The sequence below is a fragment of the Neodiprion pinetum genome, chromosome 2, assembly GCF_021155775.2.
Source record: "Neodiprion pinetum isolate iyNeoPine1 chromosome 2, iyNeoPine1.2, whole genome shotgun sequence".
NCBI classification, from domain to species: Eukaryota; Metazoa; Arthropoda; class Insecta; order Hymenoptera; family Diprionidae; genus Neodiprion; species Neodiprion pinetum.
The window spans coordinates 26,548,029-26,563,737 of NC_060233.1; the positions used below are offsets into that span (position 1 = coordinate 26,548,029).

A 15,709-nucleotide genomic window follows, 5' to 3' on the forward strand; every position below is an offset into this window, starting at 1 on the left:
CCTCGGTACGTACGTACGTCCATGCCTATGTCGAACACCCAGTTCAGAGAGCGTGCATTGCGGAATGGCGAGCATACCCAGCGGACAAAATATTCACCGCGGTGAACTTAAATTGGAGGAATCGTTCCGCAGGTCGAAGTGCACCTCTGAATCATTTCAACACGCGAACCTCAACACATGCAACGCATTCCCGAACTTGTTTTTACCCCATAAATTAACCCTATTCGGTTCGCTCAATCGTCGAAGCATATATACGGGTTTACGGTATTTTCCACGCCCAGTAAATACACTCTTTTTTGCCTTTTCTCTCTCACTAACCACAGTGACACTCTGCCAGTGCTCTCCTGTTTCAATGAGATTAATGCCACCCCGGGGATACACACGGACCAACTAATTTAGAAATTTTTAACGAGTTAGCACGCTGTCAATTCTTTCAGGACTTCGTCGGCTATGTTCCTTGGGAAACGCAGATGAAAAAAGGGGCTCATTTTGGAATGAATAACTTGATATGAAATTCGTTTGGTTCAGCCGACTGGTATTATGAAATGTTGAAGAAGAATTTAGGGCGTCAGTGAGAAGTAGAAGCGGAAGATTATTTATCATTGTCCTTACATCGTGCGCCCACATCACAATTCTCGATCATCAAACAGGAGGATGAAGTAACAGCATAGCACAGATTCCTTGAATCGAGGGAACAAAGTTCAATGTCTTTTGTGGCTGCTGGCCAGGATCTTGTTTTTAAGAGTTCCTCTATTGTTATTTGTCTAAGAAAACGACACTAGCAGATAGCAATCAAAACTTGTACGTCCTAACGAAACGGTTCTCTTTTTGCTAACCAGTTCAAGAGAGCCACGAAGTGATACTTTATTTTTATTCATGAAGAAAAACCTTCAAGTTGAACAATCTTTTCAAGCAGAATTTATCTTTTACATTCGACTAAGCGTCTCAGAAGCCACGAGAGATGTTGAAAAATTCTTTTCGTAAGCCTTGAAATGTACAAACAGACCTGAATAGGAATGACGTTGGCCCTATACATTTTTTCTCTCTACAGAATTTCACTTCCGCCAGCTGTCACTTCCGAAACATTTCTTCACTGTACTGGGTAGAGCAATAGGTGTTCGTTTTTGTCAGATGATGAATTTCCGTACAAGGCGGTGCTTCTGGTCCATTTCAGTTTTGTGCCAAAAACAATTTGATAAAATTCATCTTACCGTAAATTGGAAAGAAAACTGTACGGCTACAATTGGCAATGTTGAAGATTATTTTTAAAAACTGATATTATAGTTCAGGCTGATTTTTGAATTTTCGTTACTAGGTCGTAACAATTTGGCTCCAGCGTTTGCACGACCATTCGAAAGTGCTAATCTTTTAATCTAGATTTTTGTCCTATAATAAGGGAATGACGTCTTTAGTATAAGCTACTCGTTATTAGATGAACCGCTCTTTAATAAGCGATGCTAGAATTGAGCTGATTGGAAAGCTCTCGAAGAAAAAAGCATGTATCGAAACTCTGCATCGACGTTTGACTCTCTCAGGGGGAAATAACAAAGCCAGAGCAGAAGATGTCACTTAGAATGCGGGTTGAAGAAAATAATAACACACTTTCGAGACTTGCCAAGACATTTATGCCAGCCCTGGAATGGCGGGATGCTGTGCCGCCCTAAGTCCTCTCCATACCGGGTACTTTATCGCTTCCTTCCTGCGTCGGAGTATCAAGAATATGAGGTACACACTCTAAAAAAGTGGGAAATCTCTGCACGTCTCTGAAATAGCGAGTGATTGACACCTTGAATCACTTGTCAAACGACAACTTTACACCCTCTTACCTTCAACCACGTTTGTTCGTCCTCAATTCTTCAGTCCTCTGTACCTATCAGCGTAGCTCTCGCTTTAGTACCGTACAAAATAAATTTTTTACCTCCTTGGTGAGTTTAGCTCCTGAACTTTTCTCAGTTCTGAACCTGCCCCCCTTCGACATGAGTCAAACTCTTGAGGTAATACACGTAGATGAAGTCAACCCTCCTTGGAATCCCTCGACTTGCCAAAGTGACCAATATTTATTGATAGTTCCATTAGAGTTGAAGGTGATTCCCAGATCATGGTCTGTGAATGTGTCCACAGTCCATGTACGACGAATAACACTGACTCTCTTGTGAGAGTATTTGCGCTAGGCAATCGGTGACAGCTGATTGTGGGATTCGTTCTCGAAGCGAGCTAATCAGACGTGCAAACTTCACGAAGCTACGTTACGAGTCCAAGCGGAAACAGCAATGTGTGGCGTCTATTCTGAGATCTGGCCGTATATGCTCGACGTTGTACGACCACGCTGGATGCATTTCTCATTACGCTTCATAAGTTAAAAGTGAAATGAAGTTTCGTGAAGTACACCAAGTGCAGTGCACACGATTCAACTCTTTTACGAAACTGAATACTTTGCCTCGGATTACCACGATGGTTCTTACGAGAGTACCAGAAGCCTGCTAGGAATACTCATTGTTTCGATCACTCGGTACATATAACAGTTGTAACATCAAAAATAGTTTCATTTCCGATAAAGTTACCAAAATTTATGCGATGTAGGTATTTTATGATTATTCGTTGCAAAACATGGCCTCAAATACCATGGCTCACATGATACAGAAATAGTAGAATCATGAAATGATTTTGTCGGTAATGGAAAGCAATTATTTTGAAAGTGATGTGGTATGTTTTCAAACACTTTATTGATAAACGACTACACGTGTGACAAATACAACCATTTTTCAAACAGTCGTTGGGCGCCGAGAAAATGCTGGCATCATTTTTTCACCCTTTTCATCGCTTTTCATTCAGGCCCAGTACCAACGCTGTTGACATAATTCCGGAAAGTGTATCTATACCTCCAATGAAGCGGTCCATCTGCGAACTGAATCGCGAAACGATTCAAAATGATTCCAATCCAGTGGATCGAGAGGTAGTTTATGAAAGTGATTGCTTCCCAGTATGCGATTCTATTCAACCTCTCGAAAGCAGAAACGCTTCTTACCGTTCTCGGAACCGGATGACGCGGTACAAATGCATTTCATAATACAAAAATAGGTTATTGCGAGATACAAAATGAGAATTGGAATTACGATTTCTTGAGAGATGGGATGGTCGAAATTCAAAAAGATTCTTGCTCACGTTTCAATAAAAGAACTTCGGACGCTTGACAAGGTATTTCTTATTATTCTTTGCTTGTATTCTCCAGGTTTCATTCAGGATACACTCATTTCTTCTCACTGGTTAAGACATATGATTCATGACAATTCGGAAAGGTGAGCCATGAACAGATGTGATATGGCTCAATTTCTCCAATTCCAGTTTTGATTCATTTTACATTGTAGAGAACTTATCAACATTCTCACGACCGAGTGAACCCTGCGTACATGGATTTATTTAATAAAATCCGACTCCCGTCAGGCTTGGTTCAGGGGCAGAAGAAACATATATATAACAATCTTCCGTCCTTTCTATGACATTGTATTTGTGTGCCGGCGCTTATCAATACTTTGACACTCAGCCATATGTAGTAATATGTGAATTGCAAGTTGGACGTTATACTTGTAAATGTTGCTAAAATTGCTTAAAATTTTCAAATCGTACTATTCGAATTCGTAGAATATCTTTAGGTAATAAAAAATACCAACAATTTATTCGGGTGACTTGAATTTTATAATTTTTTCCAGTATCCTGGTTTGCTCAAATTTTAGAGAAACGGTTGTGAAAAAAAAATTCCACAGAGTTGAATACCGAAAGTTTGTCAATTCGAATTCGGAACAATTACAGCGTAACCGTGGCACAGAATTAAGCATCATTATCGTAGACCGGAATGAAAAATAGCTACCTTTCATCAGGGAGCCTCGCGTCGTGGAGAATTTCTTGAAATCGAATGTACGCAGTTTTGGGGCATCGCTTAATTGGAGAAATTGAACAAACCAACTTACATAAATTTAATTAAGCGAAGAATGAAATCGCCAATGAGAGGGTAACGATTGTTGAGCAGAGCGGGGTAAGATTTGTCGATTCGCGACTGATTTACTTCGCCTCAATGGTAACGAGGACGCTCCTTCTTCCGAATAAAGGAGTCGAGATAACGATAAGCGAATTGGTTCAGTGAAGTCTAAAGTTGATAAATTTTTGTCGAAGATTTTCTCAGGCTGGACGCATGAAATTTAACTGACGTGAACCGCGTGAAAATGTTTATTATGTTGCATTCTTGAGGTGGTATTGTATGAAAAATAAAGGAAAAGAGGGTGGAAAAAGACGAGACATACACGGGTAAACGAAATAAAAATACTGCAGGCACGCGGAATTTCCACTCACTGCCATGATAGACATGTGCTCGGCAAAGGATATCCGTGAAGTGAAACTTGGAAACACATTTCCATTGTGTCTAAAGTAACATCTGTAAGAACGCCTTGATTTCGATAGAAAGGTCAAAGTATTTTACTGCGTTAAACAGGAGTCTGACTATCTTAACCCTTTCAGTCACGCAATTCAGTTACCTGAAAATGTAAAAAAAAAAAAATATTAGAAATTTTGAATGAAATGTAAGAAAACATGACAAAGAAAAGAAGAAAAAAATTTTCCACTGTAGTGGATTCCGTGAGTGAAAGAGGTAAAAAGGAGACCAGACGACGCTTGACAAAAGATCTTGGAGGCCATTCAAGTATTACGTCGCGGTTGTGGAGGGTAGAGGCAAGGAGAAGTATCTCAGACAGGTTATCAACTGAAAAAGGGTCTACCAAAAAGCAGGAAAAAGTAGTTCAACGAGTCACCAGAACGGCACTCATAAGGGGAAACAATGTGATTGGGGCCTAGAAATCCGGGTCCAATCGGGTTCAATTTAATTGGTACATTGTGAAACTTTTGCTGCGGCAACGCCATCTTAATTTCTCTCTGCTTTATGGACGTTTTCTATACACGGAGATAATCCTTCTTACCTCTATCATCCATGGTCATGGTGTTTTCGGCCCTTTAGACCCCCCACATCGTGATGATTTAATTTAACAATTTAGATATACTTACAATTAATGAATCATGGATTCGAGTAATATCAAAAGTAATGTGTATGAAACATTTATTATGAATTAAAAATCTGCTGAATCGTGCAGACGAGGTGTACATGAGACATAAAGACACGTTCGTTCATTTTGATAAATAAATAAATAAGCGGCGCGTAATTGTAGAAATAAAAATTGTAAATATAAATCATTCATTCGTCTATCCATTCATTCGCAAGATTAAAACACGCCTTTCATGCATAAAACGTTCACTGTAAGATGTTTTGTTTTTCTTTTTATCCCAATGCGTCTATGGCTATTATTCTTCTTCAAACCACCGTTTATCAGTTGTTCTTTTTGTTTTACTTAACTTTGGTTCTGTTTATCGATGTTGAAGTCGGTTTAGCAGTTTTCACTCTCGCAGATGGCTTTTCACTTTTCCTTATTTGTAAAAATCGTCAAAGAATAATGGAAATAAGGACTGCGAGGTATTGAATCAACGTTTTCCTTCGGCGTTTTCTCGTAGAGTCCTCAGGTTACAGCGAATTTCGTCTCGTACATGATCGTTGTCTTAAACGCCGCGTCCGGCTTTTGACGGTACTATTCGACTCTCACAACGTCGTACATCATCATGTAGTTTACCTCCCTCTCAGCACGATGTGATATGTGATCTACTTCATCGTAACACATCCAACCCCCTCCCCTCATACAATTAACAATTTGTTAATGATATGACGGATAACGTTAGTTGTCCGATCAAAAAACAAATATATATGCATAAAAAAGGGTGGCGTGACATTACAAATACATCCCTCCCCCTCCCCCCTCCCTGTCACAGATCGTCACAGTGAAACTAAACCCCCTCCAGCCCCTGAGTGAAAGAGTTATTCCATCGCTGACACTAATTTTCAACTTCTAATCAGCAGAAGTGTTTCCTTTCGTTAAGGTCTGGAGATTTGTTCGATTATGTTGAACGGTAAAATAAAATTTTGTATTCACTATTCGCGTTAATAACGTTCATGATAAAAACTTTCAGCGTTTTTCGCGCCGACCGCAGCCAGCGAAAAACGCTATTGAACAAAGTCTTGCGATTTTCTGTTTATTCAAAACGGTACCGGGGGATAGTGTAACCCATTTTTCGCGATGACGAGAGGCCGACAAATTGCGTTTAATAGAAGCGTAAGCATCGGGATGACCGCGTGGAAATCGGACATGACGCCTACACTGCATTCCGTAACACCTGCTACAATACGGTAAAGGGAGGTAGCCCAGCTGAACGCTGGGTCTACAGATAGCACGCGCAGGTTTCCAATTGAATTTGATCGAATATCTGTAATCTCAATGCGAAATAGCAAATATTAATCCAGGCAGAAACCACTGTCGGTATAAAGCGCTTATAATTTGTTTGTTGAAGAATCGAACACGCGGCATGGCACGAAACGTAAATCGTTATTGTTTGCGTGAATGATCTTTAGTGGTGATTAATGTATGAAAAATTATATTGAAAATAATGGAAGATTGCAATATTCAGAAACTGTATCCGTTCGTTCAAGTAGACCAAACAACGTCTGGCTGCGCTGGGCGATGATTTACCGATTCGGAAAATGTCGAGTTGTAAGTTAGTGAAGAATGTCAGAAAGCCAAATTATGATTTCATTTTCTTATCATTGTTTCAAAAAATACGTATATTATACAAGGTGTCCTAGAAGCTTTTCTATGTACATACAGTGTGTATAACAAGATATAGAAAGTGATAAAAGCGTGTAGAAGTTTCTTGAAACAAATCGCAACAGTCAAAAACACCGAACATCCAAGAATCTCATAGAAAGTCGTAAAACATTCTAGATGACGAGAGAAAGCAATGAAGTCAATTATTCCGATAATATTAAACAAATAATGCAAGATCAATAGTTTTATAATAACAAATGAATGTGGTCAAAAAGCAGTGGCAAAAGTTGTTGAAATTTGAGTAATTAACATGAGATTATCTAGAATCATTACTTGCATAAAATATAGAATAGCATCAAAAGTTCCGTAAAAACCAATACTAGCCCAAAAAGGGCATCTAGATGTGTCCTCGGGGTATGAGAGGAAGGTGCTCAGCTATTCATCAATTTAATAACAATTCGATAACAATAAATCAAACTAACAAGATTTTTGCGAAAGCCGGCTTCTGAATGTGAGGTAAGCTTGATTCAGTGAAATAGGAAGCACTGAACTTCACATATTGAGTCGTAATCACTATTGATATAAGCAATTAAAAGAATTGTCACTCTGATCCGGGATAAGACGTCTCATTGCGGTATTATTTAAATAATTACTAATTGTCGATGACAAGTGGAACATTTTACGATTGGATACTGTGAAAAACAGTAGCGAGATATGAACGATCGTTTGCGCGATGATCGGTAATTATCGTGTGATTTAGTTAAAAGGGGCAAACTAAACAATAACCCCAATAACCAAACTCATCGCTGCATCGCTCATTTTCAAATTCTATTAATGAGATCAGTATCATTGAGATTGCACTGACCAGTCGCACCATCTCATGTTGATTCATCACCTCTGACTACAAGGTGGTAACGTTCTATTTGATTCCGATCCGCAATGAAAATCAAACCGGCGATCGGACAAATTTAGTGATACGGCGTTTTGACAGAGGTCAACTCTATCCGAAAAACAAGGAACAAACGATTGGCAAGAGCACGGATATCACCCAAAACGTCATGCCACGCATTACGTGTGCATCGTGCCAAACTCCAAAACGAATGCGATTGCATAACCTGAGTACCATGGTAATGTGGAGTCGTTAAATAGAGCCGATAAGCTGTAACAGGCAATACACTACAGATAACGAAATTCGAAATTCAAACCCAGCGCTATATATTCCAGAATTGTGTAACGTTCATCCACTGGGTGCGAATGAGAAGTAAAGAGGTGAGAGAATTTCTGGTTAATCGGCCAGCAGCCTCTGGTCAACTAACTCGCAAATCGATGAGTCTATGATTCAACACTTGCCGAAGTCTTCTAAATTTCTCGTTCTTTCCATAAATTGAATATTTGATACGAAGAGTGAGTTGAAGCTGCGAGACCTGTCGAGAATAATAAATTGTTAAACAAAAAATTGAGGAACTCTGTCAGGATTCAAAATAATTAATGCGTAACGAGAAGCGAGAGGAGTAAATTGAGCTGTGTGACTTGAAGACAAGAGGACTACAGATAATTGATATCATTTTATATGAAAAATAAGTTTAACCTATTAAGGGGGAATATCAGTGTGACAGGCTGAAAAATGAGGTATTTTTTGGGAATTTTTTTTGAAAAACGGCTTGATCGAATTATTTGGGATTTTGTGTATTTATTATTGAAGCATTGAAGTATACAAGGAAATTTTTTTTTTTATTTTTAGTACATTTTATAAAGCAGAGAAGCGGTCGCAAAATGGCATCTCAAAAAAAAAAAGCTTTCCGACGGTTGACTACATAAGTGCCACAGCAAGCATCTGAACTCAAAAATTCAAAAAGATTATGAAATTATAATAGTATAGATATCGCAGCATCGCAGGAAATTTGAAAATTTTGATTTGAAAAAAAATGGCGGCCATTTAAAAAAAAAAATCGAATGTTACACAAAAAATTTGCAGTAAATTATGAATAAAAAAAAGTGAACAATTTAAAAAAAAACTCTACGATGCGACGATAGCGATAAGTTTTCTGAAGAGAATGCTTTTTGAATGAAGTCGATTGGACAAAATTTGACAGAGTTATGCTGTCAACTAGGTCAAAAAATATGGTTTCGAGAAAAACGCGCTCAAACTTTCGAGAGGATAAAATTGAATGATGTAACTTAAATGTGGTTATAAAACAAGCGTCGACGCTTGGTGCCAATTTCGAATACTTCTAAGCCGAATATTGTTTTTAAAATTTGTAGGCATATTCTTAAAGGTCAAAACTATCTATTTAAGCAAAAAAAAAAAAAAAATCGATTTTTTTTTTCACACCGATATTCCCCCTTAAACTTACACTTACGTACATTTTGTAATGTTTCATATTTACACCCTCATTTTATTTACACATCTTTATGGTGGTTCCGTATGTATATAAAGGCGTATGTGCAAATACTAATCTCTGTTGTATACAAGGACGATATGTCGAACCTAGACTGTTTGTGTTTACATTGCGGTGTAATGTGTCCAGAGCGACAGGTAATGACTGATTCTTGTTCCGCGCCTGAGTTCGTCAGTCTTGTCGAATATTTGAGAGAAGGAAGACGTGATAAAACCTTGGTGTTATTTAAATTACACAACGCGCGTGTGCAGCGCTCGGTAATAACTGACCATCTTTCTCGTCGCGCAAAACCTTTGCATTCGCAGTTCGGTACAAAGTTTTTCGTCAAACCCTGAAATCGCTGAAAAGCCATGCTTTCATACCTGTATCAACGATAAACTTAAACGCAAATGAACGCTACTCGTTACACGAGAGCGCCAACCAGTGAGTTTATCATAAGTTAAAGTGGGACCAAATGTCATTCCAACTGCAGCTGTAAGCAAGGAAAAGCTCGATGCTTGCGAGCAGGCAACACGGATGCCTGAAGGGAGACGTCGAAATGGAATAGAAGTGAAAACCGGGACAGCCAATCACCGCCAATAGCACCTGGATGAACGAGAAGATGGTGAGAAATAATATATTATTGTAAATTATTTCCAGTTACATTCTTTTTGTATTCTTTATAACTGCAAGCAGTCAAGATAGATTGCGGGGAAATAACCAGCTTAAAATTAACCCCTGATATAAAGCCTGCAAACCATCGTGTGACAGAGTTTGAATAAACGGAGATAAGCCAGCCAAACTCGTGCAATGAAAAAGCTCACCGACTCCGATTCCTCCGCGAGTTTTCGAGCTGTGCTTTCACCGACACTCGACAAGTGTAAGATCCGCAGTGAAAAGTAGAATTCCGAGGATACTATTTTTTTTTTTTTTTTTTTGCAATTTCGAACAAACTAGCACAGATGCTCCGAATCGTCTTTGCAATTTCATTTGTAGTTTTCCGTTTTTCCGTCGTTCAACTTGCTTGTCTTTCTTTACTTGATATTGATAGAAAAGATTCTTTTGCTTCACTCACCTGTTTGTTGTAAATCAGTGTTTTTTTTTTGTTTTTGTTTTTGTTTTTGGTCCCTACATTCTTCATTTTCACCTCTCTTCTCGTCTCTGCATACATAAAACTCAACGTCTTTCCGTCTGTCTGTCTGTCTGTATGTTCGAGTGTATCTTCAGATCTGCTGAACCAATTTTGATGATTTTTGTTCCGGTGTATAGCTACATCGTCTGGCCAGATTTTGGGGTATTTTTCGTTACATCCGGATCAATAGGTTTAGAGATATAACGATATTTGTAAGCAAAGTCGGAATGCATGCATCATTCCTTTCCTCAAACGGAAATGTCAAATCTCATAACTGGACCGATAAATTCGTTTAAAATCAATTAACAATACAAGTGACTGAATCGCCTTGTGTGAGACGCGATCAAACAGATCGCAACGATCTGAATTCACTTGGATCCGAGCACTCTCCACGGAAGACTAATATTGGAGTAAAATTCGCTCAAGTAGATTGGAAAAACTAGAGTCTTCGATTAATTATAGTCGATGCTAAAATCAGCCAATAAAATATTGTACGATCCAACTGACGCCCAACTATCAAGGTACGGCATAGTTCGCGAGAAATATAGAGTAGCGGGATAAAGTCCATTCAATATTCGATAATATAAAAATTACGCTGTTGGTTAGATTATAAAATAACGTGGCACTAAAGTTATTTTTATTTTGAGCTATAAATCAGTTGAACGACACTGTGATTCAGCCACAAATAGGTGTTTATTCACAGAAAACGTCCTATCACTGTTATTTGCAATAATCTTCGAATTACTCGGTAACTGTCACTGTTGAATCTGGAAGCCTCAGTGACGTTTTAGAGAGAGAGAGAGAGAGAGAGGTGTTCGTGATAGACGTCGTTGCATCGAACGTCAATTTAACAAGGATTTAGTAGATCGTTATTGTAATTATTATGTTCAGCGAGTCTCGCGTTGCTAAATAACGAATTACCCTTCATAACACTATATACGATAAAAATACTCAATTATTGTCGAAAGTTAGTAAGTGTATGGTTTCTTTACAAGAATAATGGTGCGATTAAGGCATTGATCGAGAATGCAAAAAGAAACTCAATTGCAATTTAATGGAGCATCGAAACAAAAGAACCATGTTAAAGAGTCAAGTATTTCTGAACATAATTTGATTGGGTATTTAAAATATACAGAAACTCATACTTTTTCTCAATTTTTAACTGTCAATTGTTCACATCAATTTAAACTGAAAACCATTCCAGCCTCGTGGAAAATTTTGACGCCTGTTTGGAACTCACTCCAATGATTTGAAATTGAGATTTTTAATGCATCGCGTCGCCAAGTAATTGTTCATTGAAATCGGAAAGATTGAACTTCGTTATTTTTCAGCGATTTCGCAATACGCACTAAAATAATTATTTCAGAATTTTCCGGAAGTCGTAAGTCATCGTTTTCAACGAAAGGCGCACAAAAATCGATTTTTCTGCAAAACTGCGATCTCGAAAAATTTGAATTACGATTTGCAGACAATTTTGAAGAAATTATTTTCAACCAATTCAGAAAGAATCACGATATTTTCCTCTCAACAATTTTTCTTCCAAATGTACAGTTTTCGAGTTATGAAAGATGAGATCTAAAATACCTACTCCTAAAGGGCACGTGGAAAAAATCTACACACATTAGAAAATGTATATTTGACAGTGTAGAAATAGAAAATAAATCTGCGACCAATTCGGTGGGGCTCAGGATCAAACCTTGTTCACGTTTACTTGGACTACCATACGGACAGTAATCTTGGACAATCGGTGTTGTAATTATTTTGAACTAGTTTACGGCCATCCCGTATACAGTCGAAAACGAAAAAGGTTACCAATACAATTACAACTACATAAACTCTACACTTTTACGGCTAGAAATATTTAAAAATAATGGAGAACCAAACAGAAATTGCGTAAGCTCACGATGGGGAATTCTTAGAGGGGAGTCGAGTGATGCTGTTTATCTTGGAAAATACTTGAGGGTGGCTGTTATTCCCGTGTAAAACAATTTGCGAAAGCCAAAGAAATAAGTGGCGGGGAAATCGAATAAATAAAATTCCTCAGTCAAGTTCGGTATTTCGTAAGCGTTTCATTCTCAGGCTGACACCGTGTCGTCTTTTGTGCGAAGGTAAACCCTCGCAAAATTACCTTCAAGTCAACTCGGCCGCGCGGTTTTCATCCTCTCTCGCAATTGGTGCTCGCAAGTTTTATAGTTGATGTGAATTTTATTTCGCGCTGCTTAACATACAGCCATAAGAGCACCCCTCACCGCGCAGCGCTGCACGTAGTAATCATTTGTCGTAAACTCGCTCGCCGCAGAGAAACTATTTCGAAGCTAGGCGGGCACCTTCGTATATCTCAAGCTGTTCCGGCCTTCCGGACAACGACACCGACACACGCGCCCAATCCCCGTGTCCTCGACAGATATTTCACGAAATTATACCAACGGAACCGGCTTAATAAGTTGAGGAAAAGAGCCATTAAGTATACTTAAACGAACTCTCACACTAAAGCTATGTGGCCTCGCCGCTTCTGCGGCTCTTCTACCTCAAAGCCATAAAATTCAGTAGAACTTCTCGCATACAATGTATGTTTGTGTGTGTGCATCAAGCACTGGATGTAAGTCTAACACAAGTGCATCCGTACCCCTCTGACCTGCAGCCCCGTCATGCCGCAGCTCTGCATAAAAGTGTAACGATTTGTCTTGCCTCGTGCGAATTCGCGGATAAGCATGTACATGGAGGATTCCAAGCCAACTCGCCGATCCGCCGCTGAAACACGCCATCTCAGATTTCTTCTTCCTATTTGTAAGCCGCGGGTTATCCGAGAAGCATCCGGAAGTGTTTCAGATTTCTTCGATATCTGGTTGTTGATGATTGATTTGATGCTTTGAAACGCTGCCGTTCTTCTCAATCTTTTACCACCAACAAGGGTCTAACAGTTGGGTTGGAACATATTCTGAACAATGAAGTTCAGTGATTAGATAAAACAACTTGAAGCAAAACACAGTCTTGGGTATTTTATAAAATGCTTATTGAAACATCGTTGAGATAAGTACAGTGTACCGTTTTCATGTATCGTCAAATTTAACGATGTATCTCGAATCCGAATTACAAAAGCTCGTATCACCGACTCATTGATCATTGAAGGTCTTGAAAAAATGTGTCAAACGAAATTTCAACGGAATGAAATTACATTACAAAGATCGATGAACGATCTTCATGAGATCGAGAGTATTTGAAAATTCAAACGTTTGCCACTTTGAAATGGGATCAAGGAAAGGTCTGACCAACTTGAACCGAACCAACAAAGGTCTGAAACATCGTCCACATTCAGACAATCCACTGCATAAATTTCATACAAAGTGCTCCTGTTTACAAACAGATGTGCCTCTAAATCAATAATCAACCGTTAGGCAAGTCTGAAAGCTTGCGCAAGCTGTCTTTTTGATATGTTTCGCAACGTGCTAATTGGAAGCAGGATCCGAACATGGTGGAGGTGCAGGACGAGTTGAGTTGGCGCGGAATCCATCATATACATCGTGCACGAGTTAAATATGAAGTAGGATTTCTGCCCCATAAGTATACGTAAACGGTGGTGCACACGTATATATGGTGATACACCATCATACCGCACGAACGGATCCTCGCAGTACGTGTAGGCTTTTCCACGAGTTCGATAATATCACGGTAAGCGAGTACTTTATCGTATCTTTTCAACTTTTTCCCATCTTCTTACCTTTCATTTTTTCCCTCTTTCTCTTCTTTTGTTCTCGCACTTAATTTCAGGTATAGGTATACACAACGGCCCGCAGTGACTCGAGATGAATTGTACAAGTTCCCTTCGAAGTTAATGAACTTGAGCACCGCAATTAGCCCATATTAAAACTCAAATCAGACTATAAAAACGCTAAGTGTACTTTTGGTTCGTTGTTCTCACGGTCGATTTGTTACCTTCGGACCGTAGCTCTCCGAGCACTCAATCTTACCGATCGCGAAAAATTTGGAGCGCAAGATTAGATGGTAGAGTTTAATTGGATTGAAATTTTTGATTCGAGAAGGGTCTCACGCTTGTTTGATGTGTGAGAAAGTAAACTTCACGAAGTCACGTTATACTTCGAGAAAGTTGCAGAATCGTAGCTAAGCTCACGTCTGAAAGGATCAACTGTACTACACAAACGATCAGCGAGTGGCCAAGTCGGACCGCGTAAGGCGATTAGGCAACCTCCTGCATATTCAGGCAGTAGTTTTGAAGTAACGCGAAAGTCCAGCGAGCCGTGACACGTGGGATCGATAAGCCCAACCGTTAAGAATTCTCAAAAGTACAACCCAACAACGACTTGGAAGCGAAGAAAAAAAAAAAAAAGAATTATCGTAAATCGCCACTCACCAATGCCGGCGGTTGGGTAGAATCCTTTAAAAAATCAGCACATGTTTCCGAAGCTCAATACCTCGACGAGCGTAAGTAATCACTTTTCACAAATACGTGTAATATCCTAGACGGTGCGTCAGCGCGTTGACTATACAATCAGCACAACAACCAACAATCACAAATTCAACTAACTAACTGATTACACAAAAACGCACTTGTCGACTGATATGAGAAAAATTCTTTTTCCTTCGTTTCTTGGGCGCCTGAAAAACCCTCTTATTCTCTACGATTCCTAACCTCAGCGGGTGCCCTGAATCAAACAGGCTCGATCCCCTCTCGAACAGCTTTCGCACAGCGTGAGCCGATAATCGTCGAACGGGGTCGTATCAAGGTCGGGAAAACAACCCTCGAATAATGCTGACGTTGGCGATTCCAACGAGATCGGTACGAGCAATCGGAGAAACGCACGTTGACTTTATCTCCTCGCGAACGCGCAGCACCCCTTCCAAAAGTCAGGGTCTGACTGAGCCAAAATCAACCCTCTAACGGCTACGGCTTCCGCGCAGACGCCTTCGTCGCACCCTCCACCCCCCCCTCGCCGCTCCCCGTCAAGTTCTCTTCACTGCATGTTATATTCCTGATGTGGGTAACGGGTGAGGGGCGGAGGGGGAGGTTAGAGGGTGGCGCTGGAGCAGGGGGGGAGGGGGGAGGTTAAGGGCTGAAGGGTCGTCGCGCACTCTTTCCCCCTCATCGTCATCCCCCACTCCCCCCCCCCCCCCCCCCCCCTCGCGGCATACGACATGTCTGAAGAGCGTAGATGACTGGACGTGTGACCATGCTCGGTTTACAACCCTTGAGCGTCTACGGATACCCGTGGAAGGATATGCATGAGGATGGGGTCAGACGTTTGTACATTTTACAATACGCCGCCAATCTTTGCCGGGCATGTATATGTATAAGGTAGAGCTTCGGAGTTTCGCAAGGATAGTCAAGTTCAGAGTATACCTGGTCAAAGGTGTATGTATACCCTAAATCCAACTATTCGTGATCGTAAAACCAACCTTGACAGCTGTAACGACTGACTGAGTTTAAGGTGTTTACGATACGTTTTGATACGACGTTGAAGAATTTGTGAGAATTTTACATAGTACTACGC

The 15,709-nt window shown here is 39.9% G+C and overlaps 1 protein-coding gene across 1 annotated transcript in view; it reads right to left on the reverse strand.

The window, feature by feature from the left end:
* Nucleotides 1-15,059, reverse strand: part of Lar (tyrosine-protein phosphatase Lar) — a 464,266-nt gene extending 449,207 nt beyond the window's left edge. The window contains exon 1 of the mRNA XM_069133249.1: nt 14,851-15,059. The gene's annotated coding sequence lies outside the window, so the exon portion shown is untranslated. The remainder of the gene's footprint in view (nt 1-14,850) is intronic.
* Nucleotides 15,060-15,709: the final 650 nt, after the last annotated feature.